At 38.9% G+C, this 7,413-nt stretch overlaps 1 long non-coding RNA gene across 1 annotated transcript; it reads right to left on the bottom strand.

The window, feature by feature from the left end:
* Positions 1–1,634: 1,634 nt before the first annotated feature.
* Positions 1,635–6,990, bottom strand: LOC119871644. The gene is made up of 2 exons (XR_005357646.1): positions 6,846–6,990; positions 1,635–3,263 (listed from the first exon to the last, which is right to left on the bottom strand). It is a non-coding gene; the product is annotated as an uncharacterized LOC119871644 (long non-coding RNA).
* Between the last annotated feature and the right edge of the window lie 423 nt (positions 6,991–7,413).

Below are 7,413 nucleotides of genomic sequence, written 5' to 3'. Positions count from 1 at the left end.
TAAAGGTGCCTGCTAGATTTTGAAATAGGGGGATTCAATTGTGACCTAAGCTTGCACAGTTTCAGGAAAAAGGTGAAGGTGGAAGCCAGACAGCTGGTCACAAGCTATGGAATGAATGGGAAGTAAGAAACTGTTGATGAAGGGGAACGCTGACTCCAAAGTGCAGATGTGACAGTGAAAAGAGAGGAGCAAAGGGATCTGATATCAGGTTACAGAGAAGGTTATTTTCTAAGACGGGAGAGCCAAAGATGTTCATACAGGAGAAAAAGTCAACATGAGAGGTTGATTTAAAAGAAGAGAAGAGGGATCCCTGGGTGGCGCAGCGGTTTAGCGCCTGCCTTTGGCCCAGGGCGCGATCCTGGAGACGCGGGATCAAATCCCACGTCAGGCTCCCGGTGCATGGAGCCTGCTTCTCCCTCTGCCTGTGTCTCTGCCTCTCTCTCTCTCTCTCTCTCTGTGTGACTATCATAAATAAATGAAAAAAAAAATTAAAAAAAAAATAAAAAAAAATAAAAGAAGAGAAGAAGGAGGAGAAAGAGAAGAAAGAAGAGGAAGGAGGTGGGGGGGAGGAGGAAAAAGGAGGAAGAAGAAGAAAGAAGAAGAAGAAGAAGAAGAAGAAGAAGAAGAAGAAGAAGAAGGAGGAGGAGGAGGAGGAGGAGGAAGAGGAAGAGGAAGAGGAGGAAGAGGAAGAGAAGGGAAGGAATGAGAGGATGTGGACGACAGTTTGATACTGCTAGGTGTGGGGAGAGGGGAACGGGGGCAAGGAGAATCTAGCACTGGAGTGAAAGGCTGAGGACACTGCAGTCAGGCCAGGTGACATCACAGGAAATCATCCCCAAGTCTCAAGCTACAAAGTCAATCCCTGGAAGGAATCATGACTTCACTCACTTAGATTATAGGACCAGTGAGTAGCTGGGGCCAAGAGAAGCCAGAAAATATTTAGCATAATCAGAAAATGAGATATAAACAAGACAACAATTATCTCACCTCTGCATGACAAGAAATTTGTGTGAAACTTCTATGACCTCGCCTAAGGAAAGACAAAACAGCATTAGAAAAAGTACAGAAGCCAGAAACCAAAGTGTTGAAGCAGATGACAGGTGCATTCTCGGAGAACAAACAAGATTGGAACTTTTCACCAAGAAACAACAAAGCTTATTAAGGGACATAGTTTCTCTTAGTGACTTCTGGTCTTTCTGAGAATGAAAACCAAATTATTTAATATCAAAATGGTCTGAGAATACATGTGATAGTATTTAAAAACTTAATAATTATTGATTGGAAAAATACATTATGACCAAAAGTGTCCACTAATTGAATCTTTTTTAAATTCACTTGCACTATATTCATCTCAGCACTATCTACATATTTTTGGCATGTGTTTATTTATGTGTGCCATTTTATATTTCTCTTACCAGAGACAATGTTTGGGCACTCATGAAATTGCAACTCCTTTGTGATAATTCTGAATGATCAACCACCATCCTTCACAGGCTCAGGATCCTCAGATCACATGTGAGAACCACTGTCCTAGTTTACAAAACCCTGAGTTAGATGAATATGCATCTCATCATCCAATATCCAAAAACAAGAATTGAAGCGCAAAACTTGAAAGACATATGTTAAGAACATAGTAGTCTTTTGGAAGATTTATAAACATTATCTCAAAGAATATAAAATGAAATACAGAGGGCCTGGGTGGCTCAGTCAGTTAAGTCCAACTCTTGGTTTCAGCTCAGGTCATGATCTCAGGGTCCACGCTCAGCCGGGCACCTGATGGAGATTCTCTCTTCCTCTTCCTTTGCCCCTCCCCCATTCTCTTTCTCTGAAATAAATAAATAAATCTTTTAAAAAATATATAAAATAAAGCACAGAAATTGTTTCCAAAATTATATGTCACTAGATGATATTTCTGTATTAAGTTTTAACAAAAAGTTGTATTTCAGAGGCTTTTTGATGACACCAGAGAGTATAACAATGAAAGAGCTACGTCTTGGCAGTTCTTCGTGCTGCTAAGCCAAATAAACTGTAAGTCTTGTCAATGTTCTCACATTTGTATTCTAATCAAGCACAATTCAGAGGCACACATACACTCAAAATATTCTTGGGTAAAGTATCAATCAACCAATCAATGAGGAAAGGTTGCAGACTTTTCCAGTTCCAGGACTTGGTAATTTCACCACACTACAAATAATTTAAAGTATATAAATCACTTAATGCAGGGTTCGAAGATTCAATCTCCTCTGGATTTCCAGAAAAGACAGAAACTCTACAGATTAAAGAAAATGTAACAGAATGGCTTAGTTTCACTTTTCCACTGACTTGGAATTTGCATATATACAATCCCACTCAATGTATTTTCTAGGGAAACGGTCAGTTGCCTGTTTTGCTGTTCCTTTAAGCAGATCTAAACCTGCCTATTTAATCCCTCTGTGCAAGCTGCCTTTGAATCCAGCACCTCTTGACCACAAACTCCATAACTTAATCTACAAGCTTCTAAATTAGCCTTTCCAGAAGGAAGACTAGAATGGACAAGATAATTATAATCTTCATGAATAGTGTGTTCTAGCAAGATCTGCTTTTGTCATTAAATAAGAATATGGGGCCATTTCAGTCAATTAATCAATAGGTAAATAAAATTCTAAAATTTCAGTAAACTGAGATGAGAAAATAAACTCACATACTCTTCTTTTTTAAATTAAAAAACCAAATACTACATAGTTTTTCATTTTGTTTTGTTCAAAGAGGACCATGCAGAGCCCAGTTTCTAGCTGTTGCTCCATTAATGGCTATGTGGCCTTGGTTAGATTAATTAGCCCCTCTGGCCCTTAAGATCCTCTTTGACAATATGTGGAGGTTGAGTCAGGTGATCTTTGATATCTCTATGAACTCAAAAACTTCAATGACTCTCTGATTATCAAGAAATTTCATCTATCTTCCAGAGGTGCCAGAGTGGTACAGTGGGTTAGGTGTCCGATTCTTGGTTTTGGTTAGGATCATGATCTCAGAATCGTAGAGGTCAAGCCCCATGTTTGCCAAGCTAGGAGTCTGCTTGAGATTCTCTCTGTCCCTCTGCCCCTTCCACCTGTGCACACTTTCTCTCTCTCTCTGGAATAAATAAATAAATATTTGTTTTTTAAAAAAGGAAATTTTATCTCTCTTCCATATTCTTTATGTTAAGTAAATGGTGAAACTTCTAATTGTGGTTCACCAAAGACATCAGCCAAATCATCTTCTCATTCATTGACTCATCTTTCCACATTCTGAAATATAAAGACAAAATTCAAATTACTATTGGTTGGTCATTTCAGATCCATATTTAGAAAAACGTGAATCCACACACTGATTTAACACATAAGTAAGCAATAAGTAGATGTCAGAATTAGCAAACATTGGGAACACAAAGAAGAAACTTAGGGCCTTCCCTCAAACCTATTAGAATTAGAACAGAGACAGGCTGATAATTCAATATTTATAATTCACTGTGATAATCTCTAGGATAGAACAAAATATACACAGTTGAGTTATGCATGACTTTTTGATTGCTTGATTATGTCTTTTCTTCCACTAGAGTCTAAGCTCCATGACGGCAGGAATCCAGATTTTTCTGGTCACTGTCTTCCCAGGGGCAGACGTATAACTAGTTCTCAAAAAATATTTGTTGAGTGAACAAAAGAATGAATGAACAGCCAATTCACAAGAACATAAAAGAAGTGAACTTAAGTCTGCTAGAAAACAGACACAGTTAAGGGCAAGGTTAGAGGTTACCTTCTGAAAGCCCACATTGTTCCCTGTCAGTTGTTTTTGCATTATATTGGAGACACAAAGAATAAAACTTATATATTTGCATTCCCCTTATTCATTCCAAAACACATTTTAAACATCACAGAACTAAGGTATTTATTAAAATAGAGAATTTTTAGGGACGCCTGGGTGGCTTAGTGGTTGAGCACCTGCCTTCGGCCCAGGGAGTGACCCTGGAGTCCCGGAATGGAGTCCCACATCGGGCTCCTTGAATGGAGCCTGCTTCTCTCTCTGCCTGTGTCTCTGCCTCTCTCTTTCTGTGTCTCTCATGAATAAATAATAAATAAATAAAATCTTTAAAAAACAAAAATTAAAAAAAAATAAAATAGAGAATTTTCAATGTGGAATTCGATAGAACCTATAAATTTATGTAAATGAAAAATGAACAGGCCAGATGGTAACCACTGCCACTTCTGGCTTGGGTTCACTTATATCAAACTCCTCACCACCACCACCAAATACAGACAGTATCACATTAAAAATCACTTTTTTATGATGAATTTAATTATTTACTATTTTAAATGATTTATTACTATCATTTTTTATATTTGCTAGTAGCTAAGGGTATGAATCTGGAACCAGACCCATTCTCTCCAGATGTACAACATGCAACAAATTACTTCACTTCTTTTGCTTTAATTTCCTGAGAAATAAAGTCAATAATATCACCTAATAAGCTGTTATAAAAATTAAATAAATTAATAAGCATAAACCTGTTAGAAAAGTGTCTGTCCTATGATAGGTTCTAAGTGTCTGCTAACTACACAAGATAAACAAAATCAACATACCATCAGCCCATTCAATTCAGCTAGAGCAATGAAAGACAAAGCATGATGAATACATTTTTGGGGGGGAATTATGTCGATGAATTTTTCAAAGAAGGAAGCTGGGGATTCAGAATGTCCCAAAATAAAATAAATTGGTTTAATAGAGAACTTGAAGAGAAGAGAAAAAAAATTCTAGAACATGCAGAAATGAACAAGTCACTTAATTGCTTCCATTTTATCATGAGAAAAATTTTCTTCACAGGAAAGTGAAACCTCCAAGTGAGAAAAGATATTAACAGTAATATCATTTTTGAAGTAGTGGAATTTTATAGGGATCAGGCTTGATAAACTTTAGCGAAAAGACTAAAAATCCATCAAGTGCATTCATAAGCTTGAAAATAATACCTAGAGAGCATACATTAGAGTGGCAGTCCCTAAACCTGACCATGTGGCACAATAACCTGGGGAGCTTTGAAAAAAATGGATACCCTGAAGAAGACACTTCAAGAGCTCTGGAGTAAAGTCTGATATCTTTATTTTTTAGAAATTCTCCCAGTGATTTCTGAGTACAGTCAGAGTGAATGCACTGAACACTTGCTACAGAGAGGTCTCTGGCAATGTGTGGCTGGGTTGTCTCCTTGGCCCTACCTCCTGCAACCTTATTAGCCATTAACATATAAAAGCCATCCTCTACAGATAGGACAAAGTTGTGAGACTGGACCACATGCTGCTGACCAACCCAAGTGTCCAAAAAAGTAGGAAAAAATAAACTGTAAATCTAATGATAAACAAAACTGCATTCGGGTTCATATGTCAAATGCAAAATTGTAATAGGTGCAATAAAAATGGTTTCATGGCTCCCCAGTTGAAAATATTTCCTACACTGGTTCTACCCCCAGACCCAGCCTACTGGGTGACGCAGATGTCTGCAAGCAGGCACAGTCCCACTCTCAACTCTGTGCCTCAGGCTATGTCTACTGCATCGTGTTCCAAACTGGAGTCATGTTTGTTTTTTTAGATTTTATTTATTTATTCACGAGAGACACAGAGAAAGAGGCAGAGACATATACAAGCAGAGGGAGAAGTAGGCTCCCCATGGGGAGCCCGATCAGAACTCGAACTCAGGACTCCAGGATCAAGCCCTGAGCTGAAGGCAGACGCTTAACCACTGAGCCACCCAGGTGCCTCTGGAGTTATGTTTTAAGAGGGATGTTGGGACACCTGGGTAGCTCAGCGGTTAAGCATCTGCCTCCGGTTCGGCTCAGGGCGTGATCCTGGGGTCCTGGGACCCAGTCAGGCATCGGATCCCGCATCAGGTCCCCTGTAGGGAGCCTGCTTCTCCCTCTGCCTGTGTCTCTGTCTCTGCCTGTGTGTGTCTCTCATGAATAAATAAATAAAATCTTTAAAAAAAAAAAAAGGTGGATGTTGACAAAGCTGATATTCGGCAAGTGTGTACCAGGATGGCCAGATGTGACCGCTAAAATACTAAATTCCTTAGTACCAGTTGGTAAAGAGCTGCTGCTCAAGCCTCATGTCATTTCAGCCCTCTCAGGACCCTGGCCCTTCCCCAATGACACAAGCGTTAATGACAGGCACATCCAAGGTCTCTACTCTGATTGGTTGCTACTTGTTGCCAGACTCATTGTTAATATTTTCAAAATGGAAATTCCTAGAAAAACAACTAACCAGGAGTGGGAACTGCCTGGAAATTATATCATAGGAAGAACTATCGAAAGTTCAGGAATCTTTAGCCTTAAAAAGAGAAGACATGAGATGGGGTAGGGACAGGGAGAATGTGATGTGCTGCCTTCAAATACGTGAATGGCCTCATGTGGGAAACATCAGATTTAGTCTATGTAGCTCCATTGGGAGGAATTACACACAATAATTGGAAGTGACAATGACGCTGATGTCAGTTCCATATAAGGAAGAACGTTTGAATTCTGGCACCACCCAACAATGGAGCTGGTTTTAAGAGAATAGTGAGCTTCCCGGAGCAGCACAGGAAGGAAGCAGTGGCTCTGAGATGAGCATTACAGCTGCAGGTGCTTCTGCTCTGGATGGTGAACTAACCAGATCACTGGTTCCCAAACCTGAATGTTCATCTGAATCCTCAACAGACCTTTTTTTTTTTTTTTTTTTTTTACTGTTCACCACAAAACTGAGAAGGTACAGAAGATATCTGTATACTCCCCACCCTTACATACGCACAGCCTCTGCTACCATCAACAATTTGAAGCACATTGGTACATTTGTTACAATCATTGAACTTACATTAATTAATACATCACTGTTGGGAAGCCTGGGTGGCTCAGTTGTTGAGCATTTGCCTTTGGCTCAGGTCATGATCCCGGGTCCTGGGATTGGGTTCTCATCGGGCTCCCCGCAGGGAGCCTGCTTCTCCTTCTGAGTATGTCTCTGCCTCTCTCTGTATGTCTCTCATAAATAAATAAATAAATAAATAAATAAATAAATAAATAAATAAATAAAATCTTTAAAAAAAATACATCACTGTCACCAGAAGTCCATAGTTTAATACAATAGTTTACTCTCGGTATTGTACTTTCTATAGGTTTTGAAAAATGTATAATGACATGTATCCATCATCATTAGTGGAACTTTTTAAATGTTAGACCTCTTCCCCACCCCAAACCCAATAAATTAGTATCTTCTGGCATTGGAGTTTGGGAAATTGCATGTTTTAAAGTTCTTCAAGTGATGTTGACACAGATGGTTTTGGAAATCTGCATTCAATGATCTATAAGGTTCTTCCCAACCTTCAGATTCTATAATTCTCTTCTATAAAAATCACAGTAACTTTTTTTTAAAAGAAGTACCTGAT

This window comes from Canis lupus, chromosome 4 (genome assembly GCF_011100685.1).
Source record: "Canis lupus familiaris isolate Mischka breed German Shepherd chromosome 4, alternate assembly UU_Cfam_GSD_1.0, whole genome shotgun sequence".
Lineage (NCBI taxonomy): Eukaryota > Metazoa > Chordata > Mammalia > Carnivora > Canidae > Canis > Canis lupus.
This window is presented reverse-complemented; position numbering and strand designations above follow the sequence as displayed.